Below are 20283 nucleotides of genomic sequence, written 5' to 3'. Positions count from 1 at the left end.
ACTCTGTTGCCGACATACGCGTACAATTGTCTTGTGCGATTGTGTATATATAACTATTTTGTTGTCTGTATAAAAGTCAAAGGAATCTATTTCAACATCTGTTTCAAGTTCTATAAGCTCAGCAATTTCCACAGCTAACACAGCTACACAAAGTTCAAGCCTTGGAATAGTATATGCAGGTTTTGGTGTGAGCTTGGTCTTCCCCATAATAAATCCTACACCCATTTCACCACTGGGATCTGTAGCTCGAAGATAAGCCACTGCAGCAATGGCTTCATTGGAAGCATCAGAGAAGACATGAATCTCTTTTCTGGTGGCATTCTTTAAGGATGCTTGGGTGTAAGAGCGTGGTATCTGGAGTTGTTCTAATGCTTTTAGAGACTGTTTCCAGGATTCCCACCTTTGTTGTTTCTCTTTGGGTAAGGGGGTATCCCAGTCTGAGCTTTCAGAAGTAAGTTGTCTCAGCAGTATCTTACCCTGAATGGTGAGAGGTGTAATGAAACCTAACGGATCATAAATGCTGTTCACAGTAGACAATACTCCTCACTTTGTGAAGGGCTTGTCACAGGCTGATGCTTGAAATGTGAATGTGTCTTGTTTAACATTCCAAAGAAATCCAAGACTGCGTTGTGTAACAGAAAGGTCAGATCCTAGTTGGAATTGCTTCACACTGACAGCATGGTCATCAGATGGAAAGGCTATTATGACCTTGTCGCTGTTAGAGATGATTTTGTGAAGTCTGAGGTTTGCAGTGGCAAGCATGTTCTGGGTTCTAGTAAGAAGGTCAATAGCTTCTTCTTCATTGGGCAGAGATTTGAGTCCGTCATCTACATAGAAATTCCTTTTGACGAACTGTCTTGCATCAGATCCAAATTCTTTCTCACCCTCTTGAGCTGTTTTCCTCAGTCCATAAATTGCTACTGCAGGAGAAGGACTGTTACCGAAAACATTTACCGTCATTCTATAGTCTATGTCATCATTGACATCATTATTGTGGTACCATCGGAACCTAAGGAAGTTTCTGTAGTCTTCACGGATGATGAAACAGTGGAACATCTGCTGAATGTCAGCCATAACAGCAATTGGCTGTTGTCTGAAGTAAAGTAAAACTCCTATGAGATTGTTGTTCAGATTAGGCCCAGTGAGAAGATTGTCATTGCGGGAGACACCTTCATGACGAGCACTTGAGTCAAAGACCACCCTAATCTGATCAGGCTTGCAAGGATAGTAGACACCAAAGCATAGTAGATACCAACATTCTTCTCCTTCCATAAGAGGAGGTGCAGGCTCAGCATGATCTCTCTCAAACACCTTCTGCATAAAGTCCACAAAGTGCCTTTTTATTTCAGGCTTCTGGTTCAAACTGCAATTTAAAGAAACAAACCGTGATTCTGCATGTACCCTGTTGTTTGGTAGTCTGTAGATGAATGATGTGTATGTGTCATCCATAGTAAGTATAGTAATATTCCCCCATAGTAAGCATAGTAATTCATCCCCCCTATAGTAATTCATCCCCCATATAGTAATTAATCCCCCATATAGTAATTCATCCCCCATATAGTAATTCATCCCCCATATAGTAATTCATCCCCCATAGTAATTCATCCCCCATATAGTAATTCATCCCCCATAGTAATTCATCCCCCATAGTAATTCATCCCCCATATAGTAATTCATCCCCCATAGTAATTCATCCCCCATATAGTAATTCATCCCCCATATAGTAATTCATCCCCCATAGTAATTCATCCCCCATATAGTAATTCATCCCCCATAGTAATTCATCCCCCATATAGTAATTCATCCCCCATATAGTAATTCATCCCTCATATAGTAATTCATCCCCCATATAGTAATTCATCCCCCATATAGTAATTCATCCCCCATATAGTAATTCATCCCTCATATAGTAATTCATCCCCCATATAGTAATTCATCCCCCATAGTAATTCATCCCCCTATAGTAATTCATCCCCCATATTAATTCATCCCCCATATTAAGTCCCCAAGTCCCCCCTGTGTCAATTCACTTACCTTTGCTCCGCGCGTTCCTCTCGCCGTGGTCCCGCTTCGTTCCGGTGTAGCATGAAAATCTGTCTCCTATGAGGATCTGTCCCCCCTCGACGTATCTGCGCATGTGCCAGTTTCAGGCATTAGCAGCCGATCGGCGATCTCCGGCACATGCGCAGATACGTCGAGGGGGACAGATCCTCACAGGAGACAGATTTTCATGCTGCACCGGTCTTCAAGGCGTACTGTGAGAGGAGCCTAGCTCCGCGGGCCGGATTAAAAGGTCCGCTGGGCCGTAGTTTGCCCATTGCTGGTCTAGTAGATGCAGAGCGATAAGATCTGGATTCATGGAGCTGTGTTATTTTCACTTCTGCCTTTGTCTTTGTTCGCACCACAAAATTGTCTCTTTCAAGACTGAGCTCCTCAAATCTCATTAATTCTTCCAATGACCCTTGAGAGTTGTACCGCTTTAACAAAGCAATATATTTAACACACAGTCTTTGATAATTCTCATAAGCAACATTCAATTGCTGGATAGCGCCCTCTAGTTGTATTGGCTCATGAGATTGTTGGGAGAGAGCAGACATGCATTTAACAGTATTAGACCATAAGTCATTAATATTAGACAGCAATTCTTCTTTATCAGTATTAAAATTCTCTTGCACTTTACAGGTTGGATTTCTTAAGCGTTTTTCTCTTTTATCTAAGTCCTGCTCTGGATGAAGCTCTGATTGTGGTTATGTATTAGTTTCCCAAGACTGTATATTACTTTCCTGAAACATCATGTTAGCAAGGAGAGAGGTTGATAGAAAGTTTACAGAGAAATGTATCACTTTTCCCGTGGGTTAGCAGGTTTCCTAGGCAATGGCTGCAGGAAGATTTTCTTTTTCTTTCCTATAAGTTCACAGGCAAGCTATGTGGTAATGTATACAGATGCAGTGTATAAACTTGCAGTTGTAAAACATTCACATCAATAATTTGTCCTGACACTGATGAGTGTTATACTGGGATATACTTGGAGGCATGTACAGACTTGTGTAGAAGTGGCTGCACTCTCTATAGCTGTTATATCCAGTATCCATGTAACATCTCACTGTGTATACTAGCTAGCAAGGATACTTATGAAGACAGTTCACTGATCCTTTGATTAGCCAGCGTCCTATGAAGCATTCCACAGATATTTTGACTGTTCTGTCTCTCCAATCAAAGCATTGATAGTGTGATCTCTGTAACTTACAGTTGTGATGAGATAGCGATAACTTCAACCTCAGTTGGATACCACAGTCAGTGGCTCAATCGAGAAGACATCTTGTAGATCTTGTGAAGTTTATTCCATAAACTGAGAGAATCTTACAACAATGAACATTCGATAGGTCAAAAGATCATACTGTTTCTGCTCCATGCCATGAGGCTTGCTGCAATGCATTCCTGGGAAAGGAGGAAGGCTATCTATACAACATTAACTAAACCAAAGGAAGGGGAGGGGCAGAGACAAGATATAGAAAACACTTAAAAGGCATATGACAGTCAATATGACAGTCATGTGAAACATGACAAACAGGGTGAAAGTGATTTAGTGGCCAAGTATGTCTCCTGATCTGAACCCGATCGAACCCCTATGGGGAATTCTGAAGAGACAAGTTGAGCATCACTCTCCATCCAGCATTCAGGCTCTAAAAGAAGTCGTTCTTGAAAAAAAGGAAAAGGATAGATGTTGCAATATGTCGCCAACTTGTATATTTCATGCCCAGAAGACTTGATGCTGTCCTTACAAATCATGGAGGTCATACAAAATACTAGATATAGTAGTTTTTTGTGGGGTGTATTCATTTTTGCATCAACTATGTTGAGAAAAACTGAAGATTTTGTAATCTAAGTTATATTATTAACCTTACTTTTATGTAATGAGTGAAAAAGATTTTCTATAAGACTGTTTTGTCAACATTTTGGAAATTGTTCTTGTGTTCATTGAGATACTGATTAAAATCTTACTTTTCAAAAGGGGTGTACTCATTTATGCTGAGCACTGTATTTATAGTATATTTGTCCCAACCAAAATAATTGCATGTTTTTATTACATGCCTTCAAACTTCTTATTAATCTCTCACCTCTGCAATGCTTGTACCTGTGACTCTTCTGTTATGTCCACAGCTGAAAGCCCATATTCAGAATCCCCCAAAACATTTTTATTTTTTATTTATATGTGGTTTACTATTGAATTTCAAAATGTAATACAAACTATAGTTTTCATTAGGTGATTCGGGATATCCTGGCTCCGCCCACCGGAAATGACCTTCGACATGCGATAACTTAATGCATGAAAATATGCGGTAATTACTGCATTATCAAAACTACTGCAGTAGGTATTTACTGCACAATTCTTAGTGAATTGAACATTTGCACAATTGTCAAACTTTAAAATTGCGTTTGCCCGCAAAATGGCAATAATTTTTGGTACCTTATATTTAACATTGGCAATGCTTTAAAAGCCCCTATAGGTCATCACTTTAGCATTAACTGTGAATATTGGCCCTAAAATTAGTGCACAGCAATATGTGACATGTTTAGGACAAGTGAAGATTTCAAATGTAGGTGCCCTTGATGGGTGTGTTTATGTTCGTATGTGCATAAACGCAGTTGCGGAGCGGGCCTAACATTTTTTGAGGGGGGTTTCTAAGTGCTTGGGTGTAACTTTATTTTTTGACACTTTTTTCAATAAAATGTATATCACATAGTGGACAAATGTCCCTTATGTAACAAACTCTTTATGGCAGGTTCCCTTTAACAAGACTTTGGGGTATTTAGACCCCTGATGTCTCACCTAGCCACCACTGAAGCTAATAGAGCACAGCTAGGGACAACAGTAACCAGAATACAGTTAAACACATACATTTCTTCTGGTTCTTAGCAGCTAGTCTCCCTCCACTCCAACCAGTGACATGCAGGTCCCAGGCCCACAGGTGGAACAGTTGAGCCTCGGAAACATGGTGGGGGCACGGTTTTGGAGGTCACAGAAAGCCATCGGCCTGTGGAGTATACACAAACACTTCCAGCTGCTGTAGCAGTGTATGTGTGTAAAACACCACTCTGCCACCTCCATATGACATAAGGTGGTGACAGTAAAAGGGATAAAGGCAGTTATTAAATGACATATCAAGAGCCAATGTAAATCAACCATGGAGGACCATTTATGGGTTGATTTTTAGGAAAATTTAACAATTATGCACTTAATATATAAAATATTTAACAAATATTCTTAATAGAAATGGAATGAGAACAAACAAAAAAATATTTTGCATCGATTTTAGGAGAGTTGTTCTTTATTCTTGTTTGTGCTGTAAACCATAGTAAGTGTCTTTTAGACTGTAATTGCCTTTTGAGCAAACTTTGCACTAGTTTCTACATTTCTAAAAAACAACAGTAGTCTGGAGTTAGTAATTTTTAACAAGTTGGAAAGTCATTTCGACAGACATCTTTCATCTTATCTGTGTTCACTTTTGTACCTAGAATGCTGTTGTATTGTTCATGATCATTGAATATTCTTCTTACACAAATCAGCTTTTGTGGGGCTTGCCTATTTGTGCAGTTTTGTTTATAGCACGTCTATACATATCCATCAAGTAAGTGATAGGAAGGAAATTACTTTTCTGCAGTAGGTGGAATCCTGAGTTATTTTTATATGGAAACACAGATGTACTGATTAAATATTTGCTATGGATAAAAATAAATTGAATAAACTTACTTGTGCTATGAATTTGCCCTTGTGAACAGACATAAATAAAACTAGTGTTTATTTTATCTGGGCCCCAATAAACCAGGACTGAGTAAAAGACTGTGTGGGGCAGGGGAGCTGGCGTGCAGTTACAATCCTTAAATGGTAAAAATGTCAGATTTTCTTAAGCAGAAAGAGGTCAACAGCAAAAATGCAGGATATAAACTTCTTAAGCCAAGATGTTCCCAGCCAGTGTAAGACTATATTAACCTGTCACAGAGACATCCACAAAAGATCGTTTGTTTGAAAGCAATGTGTCATGCAGCAGGTGATAAAAATGAACCTGTCAATGCAGCTGGTGACACTGGAAAGATTCAATTACATTTCATTGACTTTTATTAGGTCACTTTACACTTGTATAGTTATGGCTTTTTAACTTGCCTAATGTAAGAGAGAGAAGTTGTTAAATGGCCATATTGCTCCTGCTTGACTTACATAACACCCATCACGTGCTATTCCCCTCTACCATTAATCCTTATACTAACTGTCCTATATACACAGGAAGTGGGTTCCACTTTTTGTTTTAGTTCACTATAGGAATCATGTTAAAGAAGAGATGTGTTACTGCATGCATGTTACTCAGTTCAAAGATGATCACACAGGTTATGGCCCTTTAAAATACTGCTAGCTTCAGGCTGTTGTTAAGTCCAAAGCTGCCATACACCATTTCAACAAAATGTGATTACTCAATCTAGTTTTGTCAAAGGAGGTGGGCCAAAAATTGTCGGCCGATCAGTGTCTTTAGCCAATAAGCTGCAGGCACTGTTCAATGATCCTGACAGCCAGTGCACATAGCTGTCAGAATTTAACAGTCCAGTAGGGGGTTTTGTCCATCCACATAATTTGTGTGGATGAAGGATTCTGTTGGACTGAAGGAAAAACATTTTTTAGTGTATGGTCAGCTTAAGTTTCAAAAACGGTGTCCATTGAGAGAAGACAGAAAAAAAAGCTTTTAGAGGTGGAGATAATGTAACACTTTGTAATAATGATTCATAACAAGGCTTTTAACAAATAAATGCTCATTCCATGTCAAAATTAAAAAAATATATAGTGATATTTGTGAATTGAATATTTTTAAGAGAAAATTATTATGATAAAAGATAGCATGCCAGTCACTGCTGTCAACTTTATAACATGCACCACCAAGCTGAGAGTATAATCTTCAGGACTGTGCTGCCATTTGATAGCCCAGCCTTACTTTGCAAAAATTATAAATTAAATGTATTTATTCATTTATTTTTTAATAGCCATTTTTTGTTAGTTTTGCCTAAAATAGTGAAGGATTAGAACTGTTTGTGTCCAGGCTGCATAGATTCACAATTTTCCTAGTAACAATGGTCATAGAGACAGTAAGAGGTCAATTTATATAAAAAAAATAGCTCTGCAAATATTTTAGCATTTGCACAAAAGCCACAAATAATCCACATAATCTTTTTAAAATGTCAATTTCTTTTTGCTGCCTCTCCATCTGAATGTAAAATCCTTAACATTTATTCCTAATGCAGGCCATACATGCGTTGAATTCAGAACAAATTTTCTTTCGAAAATTGTAACCAAGAATTTTCGTTTGAATTTTCCCACCATTAGTGGGCCACAGAAATGGCTAATTTCTGTGCGGCCATTGTGTTTGATGATTGGGCATGTCGGACATTTTTTTAAAAATGAATGAAGTTCTCATCAATAATGGGAGAATCATGCAAGAATATAATCGAAAAAGAAATTAGCATTAGCTGTGATCTGGAAAGAAAAGAAGATTCCTAGCCACAAAAATAATTTTCTTTAGCAACATGGGGGTGAAATTGAAGACTTAGTTGGCTGAATTTCAAATCAAATCAATAGTGGCACCATTGGATTACAAAATGCACAAAATTTGCAACTTTCTGAAGAACATTTGTTCAGAATTCGACCCATGTATGGCCTGCATCAGGCTACATTCAGACAGGCAATTAGCACACACTGAGATCTGCAAATTCATGTATCTGGAATGACAGGTGTGTGTGAATAGCTGCAGCTACTCAGCCCATACAAAACAATGACAAGCTAACAGCAGCCTCAGCTATTAGCACAGCCAGCCAACTGCGGTTATCATATCTAGACGCATGCATCCAGCCACGAATACCACAGTTAGTCGCTGGCTGTGCAAACAGTCATGAATAGCTGTGACCTCAATCAGCCTGTCATTGCTTTGTATGGGCTAAGCTGCCACAGCTTTTTGTATACACCAGTCAATCCAGATGGAGGAATTCACAGATTCCTGCCACTAGAAATTGCAGAATGTGTTAATTTTCTGTTCATTGAAGAACACAGCAAAAAGATCTTAGATCTTGAATAATTAAACATTACGAAGCAGTGTCCACAGATGAGAAGGAGATAACTTGAGACAACACAAGGGCCCAAGTCAAAGTCACATGGCAAAATACATTATAGTGCTGCCTGTAAGACTTTACACCCAAAACTAGCATCCACAGTGGCGAGACCCATATATACCCTATAACCACACCGAGAGCTATCGCCTGTTTCGCTCTACATACAATGATGCATTTTACAAGAAGTGGCCTTTCAGGCCTTGAACAATGTTGGAGTCGCTGCCACAGACATTCCCTGTCCCTCAGTACCTAGCAAAAGACCAGTGAGAGTGGAAAATAGGTCCCTGAGATAGAAGATCTCTTTGAAGAAATAACGCCGTGGGGGTATGTGACTAGACAAATCACATCTGCGCACCAAGGCCTGTGAGACCAGTCTGGCACCACCAGTATGATTGAAATTCCTTTAAACTCGATCCTACAAAGTAGACAAGATATGGGCTTCAGAGGCATGTCTTAGACTGTACTAATTCCACAGTAACACTAGGACATCTGTCACATTCACCCACAGATATTTGCATCTGGTCATGAATTGATGCACCTTACAACTGAAAGGAAATGCGAGGGGTCCACGACTGCAATCTCCCAATGAAAACATAGAAGGAAAAAGGCCTCCAGAGAGACTACTCTCCCTGATCCAATGACTGATCAGCAATTTACCTGCCAGTTGTCCACCCCCAGGAACATCAGGTAGAGAATCAGATCCTGCTTCTCCATCAAAGAGAGATACTTCCAAAATGCTCACAATCTCATCCTTATAACTGGAATTGTACTTTCAGTCACCTAAGAGTGGGGTGCTGACAATAACTTTAGTACACAGACAATCATCTGTAAAGTATCAGAAATGTCTCATTCTCCTGTAATATTTCAGCAGTCATTGAATTGCCTGTAGTGGACACTCAATCTCTGGTAATGTATAAAGGGTTACTTAACCTGCTGTAACAGGTCAGTGGTTACTCTGTGTTTTATAACATAGCTTCTTACAGTCTATTATACAGTGACAGAAGTCAATGTCACCTCTAAAGTTGCAGCAGTCAGTCAGTTTTATTAACACGACAGCAGCACCTCACAGTATTCTGGACTTAGCAGCAGTCATTCCTTAAAATTAGCAGTAATTTATTCTTATGTTACACAGCAGCATTCATTCCAACTCACAGAGTGGCAGCCATCTGCTCAGCTCAAAAAGTATCTCATCTTTTAAATTACCTGTAGCATCGACAGTGTATGTAAGTGGAAATATATGTGGAGGTTGGTAGATCAGGTAACATAGACACAAAACATAAATATCTAATATTAGCTTGCATTCTGATATCACCATCAAACATGCTCACTTCTCTGCAGTGTACTGTGCTTAGAGGTTATTATAAAATAATCTGGAGTGGATGGCTGGGGAAAAGGAGAAGGCAAATGTATTAAATACCTTCTTCAGTTCTCTATATACAAAGGAGCATGGGGGAACTTTAGTCCATAATGGGAATGCTATTGACACAGCTCCGAATGATCCACAATGGCTCAAAACTGATATGGTCAAAAAATATTTAGACAGAATAAAATAATTGTCCTAAAAGAATTGAGCTCTGTCATTTCAAAGCCATTGTTTCTAATTTTTAGGGATTCTTTAATGACTGGCATAGTACCGCTGGATTGGTATAAGGTCAACATGGTGCCTATATTTAAAAATGAGTCAAAGTCTTTACCAAGTAACTATATACCTGTAAATTTAACTTTTGTAGTTGGGAAGATACTGGAGAGTTTAATAAACAACCACATAGATGAGTTCTTGCTAGAAAAAAATATTTTAAGCAACAGACAGCATGGATTCATGAAAGACAGAAGTTGTCAAACAAATCTGCATTCTTTTTATGAGGAGGTGAGCAAAATCTTGGACAGAAGGGTGGCTATGGACGTGGTATACTTGGTTTCTGCAAAATCATTTGATACAGTTTCCCACACACAGCTAATGTGTAAGGTAAAGTCTACAGGCTTGGAAAAATCAGTTTGTAAATGCATAGAAAACTGGCTAAAAGATCGTATTCAGAGAGTAGTGGTTAATGATTCATACTCTGAATGAAGTTGTTAGTGGTGTACCCAAAGGTTCAGTAATGGGACACTTACTTTTTCATATATTTATAAATGATATAGGGTCTGGGATTAAAATTACCATTTCAGTCTTTGCAGATGACACCAAGCTATGCAGTGGAATAACATCCTTACAGGATGGCTACAATTTACAAGCTGACCTCAATGCACTGTTTAACCTCTTGCCGACCGCGCATAGCCGAATGACGGCTTCACCGCGGCCGGCCAGGTCTGAGTGGACGTCATATGACGTCCTCCCAGAACGCGCTCTCCTGCGCGCCCCAGGGGGCGCGCACCCGGCGATCTCCGTGATCGCTGTGTCCAACGGACACAGCTGATCACGTGATGTGGTGAAAGGCCGATCCCACCGGCCTTTTACCACGTGATCAGCGGTGTCCAATGACACGCTGATCACAGGGAAATGCAAGTGCCGGTTCTCGGCTGCACTTTCCTCACGCTGTCGGATCGTGAGGAAAGTACTGCCGAGAACCGGCAGTTGTCAGAGCGGGGATCGGCACCGATCATCAGGGCACTGATGATCAGTGCCCTGATGATCGGTGCCCAGCAGTGACACCCGCAAGTTCCGCCCAGCAGTGCGCCCACTAGCCCCGCCCACCCGTTCCCAGCAGTGCCCCCACCTGTGCCCAGCAGTGCACCCACCTGTGCCACTCTGCAGTGCCACCTACCTGTGCCCAGAAGTGCCACCTACATGTGCCCAGCAGTGCCACCCACCTGTGCCCACCCACCTGTGCCCACCAGTGATGCCCACCAGTGCCACCCACCTGTGCCCACCCACCAGTGCTGCCCACCAGTGCCACCCACCAGTGCAGCCCAGCAGTGCTGCCAGTCAGTGCCACCAGTCAGTGCCCAGGGGTTGTGCCAGTCAGTGCCACCAGTCAGTGCCCAGAAGTGATGCCAGTCAGTGCCGTCTATCAGTACCCATCATCAGTGTCACCTATCAGTGCCGCCTATCAGTGCTGCATATCAGTGCCGCCTATCCGTGACCCCTAATTAGTGCTGTCTATCAGTGCCGCCTATCCGTGCCACCTCATTAGTACTGCCTATCAGTGCCCTTTAGTGCTGCCTATCAGTGCCCATCAGTGCCGCCTATCAGTGCCCATCAGTGCCGCCTCATCAACGCAAATCAGTGAAGGAGAAAAAATACCTGTTCGAAAAATTTTATAAAAGAAACAAATAAACTTTTTTTTTTTTTCAAATTTTTTGCACTTTTTTTAATTTATAGCGCAAAAAGTAAAGCGCCCAGTGGCGATTAAATACCACCAAAAGAAAGCTCTATTTGTGAGAAAAAAATGATCAAAATTTCATATGGGTACAATGTTGCATGACCGCGCAATTGTCAATCAAAGTGCGGCAGCGCTGAAAGCTGAAAATTGGCCTGGTAAGGAAGGGGGTATAAGTGCCTGGTAGGCAAGTGGTTAATTGGGAAACTGTGTGGCAAATGAGGTTTATTGTTGTTGCAATTGGGGACTAAAAATATGCATGCATCATACATACTAGGGGAAGTACAACTGGGGGAATCAATGGTGGAGAAGGATCTGGGAGTTCCGGTAGATCATAAGCTTATTATTGGCATGCAATGCCAAGCTGCAGTTTCCAAAGCGAGCAAAATGCTTTCTTGTATTAAAAGAGGTATGGACTGCATCGAGAGAGATATAATTTTACCCCTGTACAAATCATTAGTAAGACCTCATCTGAAATATGCTGTTCAGTTTTGGGCACCAGTTCACAAAAAGAATGTGGGGGAACTGGAGAAAGTGCAGAGAAGGGCAACCAAACTAATAAGTGGCATAGAGGAGCTCAGCTATGAGGAAAGTTTAGCTGAATTGAATTTATTCTCACTTGAAAAGAGGAGATTAAGGGGGGATATGATCAAGGTGTATAAATACATAAGTGGTCCCTATAGTGAACTTGGTGTTGACTTATTCACTTTAAGGTCATAACAGAGGACAAGCGGGACTCTTTATGGCTGGAGGAATACAGATTTAATCTCCAAATATGGAAAGGCTTCTTCACAGTAAGAGATGTGAAAATGTGGAATATACTCCCTTAAGAGCTGGTTCTGGGCAGCTCAATAGATTGTTTTAAAAAAGACCTGGATTAATTCCTAAATGCACATAATATAACTGGATACAAATAGCCGTGTGACCAGGTTTCAAATAGCTTAGACCTGTTTGAACACACTTAAGGACAACATATAGACTGGGCTTATTGTGAAAGGGCCAGTAGGTGTTTGCCCACCAAAATTTCCCAGATCTCCCCTTCTTTTAGCACAACACTGGAAACACACCCATGGGCCACTCTTGCAATGGGAATAATACACCATGTGACTGATACTTACCTTGTACTGCACCTTTTTTTTTTAACAAAGGACTCAAATATGGAAAAAATGCAGATTTGTAAATGAAAGGCCAATAACCAGGATCGCAGCAAAAGATCAGGCAAATTCCAAGCAAAACCGATTTTTAAGGATTTTCTCATCTCTATTTAGTACAGAAAATGGCTTTAGTCATTGAATCTAGGGGTCATGTCTATTCAAACATTCATTGAAATGATGCCGTAAGAAATGTTGTGGGTGTAACTAAACATAAGAGATACTTGCCTTTCCACAAATAAAAGTGCATATGGTTTAAATTAGGCCATCTGTGAACCACCATTCATCAGGCAATCAACTCTAAGCTAGGAAGAAGGGAGCTTTACATTTCAATTTCTCAGCGGAGAACATTAATTAAGGAATATGTCTAGAGATGTGGTTAGACCTCAAAAAGGGGAGGATTAAATAACACAAAATGAGTGATCCTGGAGAAATGCAAAGGTCCTATCTGTACCTCAGCTGAATATATTGGAAGAATGTATATAACCAGCATTTTGTTCATAAAATTATAAAATAAACTCACACTTGTAAATAAATTATGAAAGCAGCAGAACATTAAATTCTGTAATGTATGTGCCTAGATTCACTTCACAAATGAAGATATCTTTTAGACAAAGAGTATTGCAATCTACAGATCAATAAGCAACTATATTTCCTCTAAAGGGTTTATGCACATGACTATCTGTAGGCATTTTATGCACCTAGCTTTTTAACTAGTAGTATATCTCCTGGTGTATTCCCACACCTGAGGACCTGCATATGCTCCCTACAACCTGCCATTTAGTGAATAGCTCTACATGGGCGTATTCTTGTAAACCTTGATGCTTCTTTGTGGCGTTTACTCACACATGCACATCTGACAGCTGATCCGAAAAACAGAAGTTTGGCATTCAGGAGATAAATCAGATGTGCACGAGTGGGTAAAAGCCAATGTAAATAGGCATCTGCATCTACAAGAATATGACCACATACATCCATTGTATGGCAGGCTGTGTGCGGAACGTGCTTCTCCCTGGGCACGATAAATCACTGAGAGATTTACATTAGTCATAGAAAATAGCTATAATAGGCTGTGTGAGTGAAGCCTTAATCTGGCTTGATTAAAAACTGGAAGTACATTATTTGCCATCATTCAATGCCCTTTTATCAAAATTACACTTAAGATATTCCTACAGTTGTGATAATATACCCACCTAAAAACCTGGTTTATACAACCCCAATTCCAAGAAAGTGGTGTGAAATCTGCATGAATACAGAATGCAATGATTTTAAAATCTCATAAACCCATATTTTACTCATAATAGATAATAGAAAACATAACAAATGTTAAAACTGAGAAAATGTACCATTTGAATAAAACAAATAAGGTAATTTTGAAATTGATGGCACCCACACAAAAAGTTGGAACAGGGCTATGCTTACCACAGTGTATAATCCCCCCTTCTTTTAACAAGCTCTGTAAAGGTTTTGGAACTGAAGAGATTAGTTGCTGGAATTTTGGGAGAGGAATGTTGTCCCATTCTTGCCTGATACAGGTTTCTAACTGCTCAACATCCCTGGGTCTTCTTTGCTTTATGTTTCATTTCAAGATGCGCCAAATATTTTCAATTGGTGAAAGGTCTGGACTGCAGGCAGACCAGTTAAGCCTCTTCTACTATGAAGCCATGATGTTGTCATAGATGGTTGGGGTGGTTTAGCACTGTCCTACTGAAATAGGCAAGGCCTTTGCTGAAAAAGATGTTGTCTGGATGAAAGCATTTGCTGCTCTAAAACTTGGATATGCACTATATTGCCAAAAGAATTGGTCGGCCTGCCTTTACACGTACATGAACTTTAATGGCATCGCAGTCTTAGTCCGTAGGGTTCAATACTGATTTGTCCCACCCTGATCAGACAATGGTGTCGGACGAGAAGTCCTGGCTTGCAGTCTCGGCTCTAATTCATCCCAGAGGTGTTCTTTCGGGTTGAGGTGCAGGCTAGTCAAGGTCTTCCACTCCAAACTCGCTCATCCATGTCTTTTATGCACCTTGCTTTGGTGCGCAGTCATGTTAGAATAGGAAGGGGCCATTCCCAAACTGTTCCCACAAAGTTGGGAGCATGAAATTGTCCAAAATGTCTTGGTATGCTGACGTCTTATGAACTCCCTTCACTGGAACCAAAGGGCCAAGTCCAACCCCTGAAAAACAACCCCACACCATAATCCTCCCTTCACCAAACTTAACACTTGGCACAATGCAGTCAGGCAAGTAGCATTCTCCTGGAAACTGCCAAACCCAGACTTGTCTATCGGATTTCCAGACAGAGAAGAGTGATTTGCCACGCCATAGAACAAGTCTTCGCTGCTCTAGAGCCCAGTGGCGGCTTGCTTTAAAACCACTGCATCCGACGCTTTGTATTGCACTTGGTGATGTAAGGCTTGAATGCAGCTGCTCGGCCATGGAAACCCATGCAGTTACTACGCACTGTTATTGTGCTAATCTGAAGGCCACACGAAGTTTAGAGGTCTTTAGCTATTGACTCTGCAGTCAGTTGGCAACTTCTGCACACTATGTGTGCGCTTCAGCATGCACTGACCCCGCTCTGTCATTTTACATGGCCTACCACTTCTTGGCTGATTTTCTGTTGTTCCCAGTTGCTTCCACTTTGTTATAACACCACTAACAGTTGGAATATTTAGTAGCAGGGAAATTCAATGGATGGATTTATTGCACAGGTGGCAACCTATCATGGTACCATGCTTGAAATCACTGAGCTCCTGATAGAAACACATTCTTTCACAAATGTTTGTAGAAGCAGTCTGAATGTCTAGGTGCTTGATTTTTTTACACTTGTGACCATGGAGGTGACTGTAACACCTGAATCCAGTGATTTGGAGGGGTGTCCCAATACTTTTGTCAATATAGTGTATATACAAGTAACATTGTCACCATTCACAATGCTAATTAGTTGAGCATATTTACTATGAACATTAAAAAGCCAAGAAAAAAATTAGATATGTTAGGATTAATATTATTATTAGCATGTGACTTTAAGTCAAAATTAACTATAGAACATCAGTAGTAAAAATCCCATAACATAGGTAAAACGTGGATAAAAAAAGCAAACAAAAGAAACAGTGGTGGGTGAATATGGATTGGATGAAGTACAATATACTCAATTTGGAATGGTGATAGCCAGGCATTTACTTTCACAAATGTTTGTAGAAGCAGTCTGAATGTCTAGGTGCTTGATTTTATACACTTGTGACCATGGAGGTGACTGTAACACCTGAATCCAGTGATTTGGAGGGGTGTCCCAATACTTTTTGGCAATACAGTGTATCTTTCAGCAATAATGGTGCCTTTCCAGATGTGAAAGTTGCCCTAATGCATCCTACACCTCTGAGATGCAGGCTTTTGAACTGGACGCTGTTAACAAGCAGGAAGCTCCATCTCTTCTTTAGTGCAGAAAATGCAGCACCCATGGTTGGCAAAAAATGTCAAATTTCAATTAGTCCAATCACAAAACAGTTTTTCACTTTACAGCAGACCATTTTAGATGAACTTTGGCCCATGTTCAGATATGGCTTTTTGTCAGGAATTGTGTCATCACCTGTGTCACCTGCTGGTGGCACTGTGGTTCCCAGAGACAAAGGGCGCAGTTCCAGTGATCACCAGCGGGTGTTTCCCAGCATCTGGCTTGTTTGAGTAATTAGGCTGAACCTGATGTGGGCTGCTGGGAGGTATATAAGCCCACCCATAACTGAGGCTCAGTACTTCAGTATTCCTCCTGCAAGCATGCCCGTCTGACCTCTGATCCCAGTACCTTGCTCCCTGCTCCTCTTGTTTCCTGTCTTAGTGCTGACCTTGCCCCGCTTGTGTTTGCTCCCTCCATTTGTATATAGTTAGGTTATCATTTGCTTTTCACGCTTATTTTGTCACTTTACATTGTTTGAGTTTATTGGTGTTGGTGGTATTGTAAGAATGATATTCATGTTAATAACGTTAATTTAACCGTATGCAGCCTGATTTCCTAAGGTACAGCCCACTGATCTGGTCATCCTTGCATTTCATGTGTGGCTAGGTCAGGGACAGGAACCTGCTGGATAGGGAGAGTGTGCCTAGCATATGGAAAGGTTCCAGAGGGGGAGGGACAGAACATGTACTGATTGCCAGTTCTTCTATGTGGATCTTTTCAGTCTCTTGTGGCTTGTTGCATCGTGGCCTGCTAGCTTCCAACTTTTTCAGGTGCTGACAGCTTCCAAGCATCTCTCTCCGCAAGTAATGCATAGTTACCTTATGGAGAGTGGTTCGATGTGAGGAATTCATTTGGGTGAGCCCACAGCCGCCCATCAATCTCCCTTGATATTGTTAGCATGGGTGTCAGTGTGGAATCTGAACACCGTATGCTCGTTTGATCTCTTAATTGGAGATCAATGTGTCTGGTAAGAGGCTGATCTGTCTATTGTGGCAAGCACTTGTGGACACCATAGCACTTTGTTGGAGGATCCTTTCAGCACACAGCACTTTCACATTGGATTTGGGACTGTTTGATAATTTATATTATATACATGGACTTTTAGCACTTTGGATGCATTTTTTGCAGATTTTGTATATGCACATATTTATTTATGGTCTATTTTTGGTATATTGTGTTTAGTTATTGTGTCAGATTAGTTTAGTGTACAGCGCACTTATTTATTTTTTGTTTTTTCATCCTTACTGGATGCTTGTGGTATCCCTGATACTTCTTCTTTACATGATAGAGATTTTACCTTGCATTTTTGGATGGCATGGTGAACTGTGTTCACAGACAGTGATTTTTGCATTCTTTTTTTTGTCAAAGCTTAATTGAACAAGCTGACTGGCTGCCATGCCCAGGTGCACCAGATTTTGCACTCTCTAGTTTTACTAATTCAACCCCACTGACACTCTTAGGGCTCATTAATATGTGTGTTGATTATGAAGAATGAAGCAATGCTCATTAACCACTTCCCATCCACCCTATAGCAGAAATACTGCTACAGGGTGGCACAGGTGTGCAAAATCACATATATATATACATGATTTTCCATTTCCAGGTAGGGGGCTGGCACGCGCCCTACCCGCATCATCATTCACGGCCTCAGCTGTCAATCACCTGGTCCCGGCCAGTGATTTCCGAGGATCTTCGAAGGGGAGGAGAACTGTTTTGTTTACTAACAGTTCTCCTTCCTGTCAGCTTGGGCAGACTGCTGTGCACAGCACAGCCATCCAAAGCAGTGTGCTTACAGTGAAGCACACTGACACGGCCCCCCTATGTAAAACACTCCCAGCACACAGTTAACCCTTTAATCGCCCCTCACGTTAACCCCTTTCTCCCCTGTGCCATTAGTACAGTGTCAGTGCTTTTTTTTTTTAGCACTGATCACTGTATTGGTGTCACTGGGGATGTCAGTGACACCAAGTCAGTTCCCCCCAGTGTCAGAATGCTTGCCACAGTCCCACTATAAGTAGCTGAATGCCGCCATTACTAGTAAAAACAAAAAACATTCCAGTATCTATACCGCCATTTGTAATCGCTATAACGTTCACGTAAACCATTTAATTTATACATATTGGGATTTTTTTTTTTAGCAAAGACATGTCACAGAATACATTTTGGCCTAAATTTATGAAGAAAATTTGATTTTTTTAAATGTTTTTACTGGACATGTTTGATAGCAAAAAGTCAATAATATTAATTTTTTTCTAAAAATTGTCATATCTTTTTTTTTATAGTGCAAAAAAAAACACGCACAGGCGATCAAATACCATAGAAAGAAAGCTCAATTCATGGGAAAAAAAGGACATAAATTTATTTTGAGTGCAGTGTTGCATGACCATGCAATTGTCAGTTAAAGTAACGCAGCACCATAGCGCAAAAAATGGCCTGGTCAGGAAGGGGGGTAAATCCTCAGGAGGGCAAGTGGTTAACACTATGACATTTATGATGTGTTTATGAAGTGTTGTAAACACTTCAAGAATGCTTGATAAATGCCCATGGAAACATTGCTTTTCTGGGGAGAAGTGCTTAACCGCCTCCCGCCCGCCATATAGTAAAATGACGGACGCAAGGCGGTTCTCTCGTTCTGGGAGGACGTCAGATGACATCCTCCCATTCTAACCGTGCATGCACGGCTCCGGGAGTGCGCAGCGCGGCGATTGGCGGTGCGCTGTGTCCCTCGGACACAGCGGATCACCAATCAACGGAAAGAGCTGAAGATGTTGGCTCGGTCATGTGATCAACTGTGTCCAATCACAGCTGATCACAGGCAAACAGGGGAATGCCGGTTATCGGCATTTCTCTCCTCACGAGCTGTCACACTAACAGCTTGTGAGGAGAGGAGAGCCGGTAATCGGCATTCCTCGGAGGGGACATGTACACAGATCATCAGAGCACTGATGATCAGTGTGCCATGATGATCTGTGTAGCCCCAGCAGCACCACCTGTCAGTGTCCATCAATGCCAGCTGTCAGTGCTCATCTATGCCACATCAGTGCCACATTTCAGTGGCCATCAGTGCCACATCAATGCCACATATCAGTGCCCATCTGAGCTGCCATTCAGTGTCACCCATCAATGCCAGTCAGTGCCACCTATCAGTGCTGCCAATCAGTGCCACCTAACAATGCCAGTCAGTGCCGCCTATCAGTGCCAGTCAGTGCCACCTATCAGCGCCGCCTATCAGTGCCATATATGAGTGCTGCCTTTCAGTGCCCATCAGTGATGCCTGTCAATGCCCATCAGTGCCACCTACCAGTGCCTCATCAGTGCCCATCAGTGCCACCTACCAGTGCCTCATCAGTGCCACCTATCAGTGTCCATCAGTGCCCATCACTGCAGCCGCATTAGCGCACATCAGTGAAGGAGAAAAATCACTTATTTACAAAATTTTATAACAAAATCTAAGAAAAAACTTTTTTTTTCAAAATTTTCAGTGGTTTTTGGTTTAAGAAAAAATAAAAACCCAGAGATGATTAAAAACCACCAAAATAAAGCTCTGTCACAAAAAAATTATAAAAATTTCACATGGGTACAGTGCAACAGCGCTGAAAGCTGGAAATTGGCCTGGGCAGGAAGGGGGTATAAGTGCCCTGTAGAATAGTGGTTAAAGAGGAAGTGGTGTAGAGAAAATGATCTAATTTGATATGTTGATTTAGGATAGATTACAAAAAATACATAAAATGAAACACAGCAACCATGTAATCATACTCACTATTGCTCTCCTGCTCCTTGAAGGACAGTTTTTTCTAGTCTAAGGATAATACCCACTCGGTGACATATTGCCAGATTTGTTTTGTTTTTTTGTATGCGTTACAATAGCTCAGGATACTTGGGTCATTAACCTCCCTGGAGGTATTCCTGAGTGTAGTACGGGGTAAAGTTTCAGCAACATAAGCGGTAACCCCAACCTAAACTCAGGAATACCCTGCAGCGTTGCTCCGGGATCCCTTCTGCACTGACCTTGTCCTTCGCTCCCGTGATGTCCCCCCTGCAGCAGCCCTGGCAATGTCCTCCGGCCAATGCCGGCATCTGTCTTCCAGGTTCTGTTCCCTGTGACGTCGGGACGTACGGGGGACGGAACTGGTGGGAAATTTAAAAATGTCAAAAAGTGATATTCACTAAATACACTAAAATCACACAGTATAACATTACTGTATCAACCC

At 41.2% G+C, this 20283-nt stretch overlaps 1 protein-coding gene across 9 annotated transcripts in view; it reads right to left on the bottom strand.

Annotated features, from left to right (window-relative positions):
- Positions 1 to 20283, bottom strand: part of TSPAN4 (tetraspanin 4) — a 1204586-nt gene that overhangs the window by 930858 nt on the left and 253445 nt on the right. Inside the window, exon 4 of one of the 9 annotated variants that reach the window (XM_089653563.1) lies at positions 20081 to 20200. The exons of the other annotated variants lie outside the window; for them this stretch is intronic. The gene's annotated coding sequence lies outside the window, so the exon portion shown is untranslated. The remainder of the gene's footprint in view (positions 1 to 20080; positions 20201 to 20283) is intronic. 9 annotated transcript variants of the gene reach the window in all.

Source organism: Staurois parvus, unplaced genomic scaffold (assembly GCF_062004578.1).
Source record: "Staurois parvus isolate SC_StPar_1 unplaced genomic scaffold, SC_StPar_1.0 ptg000715l, whole genome shotgun sequence".
NCBI classification, from domain to species: Eukaryota; Metazoa; Chordata; class Amphibia; order Anura; family Ranidae; genus Staurois; species Staurois parvus.
The sequence above is the reverse complement of the archived record's forward strand: the minus strand, read 5'-3'. Positions and strand labels throughout refer to the sequence as shown.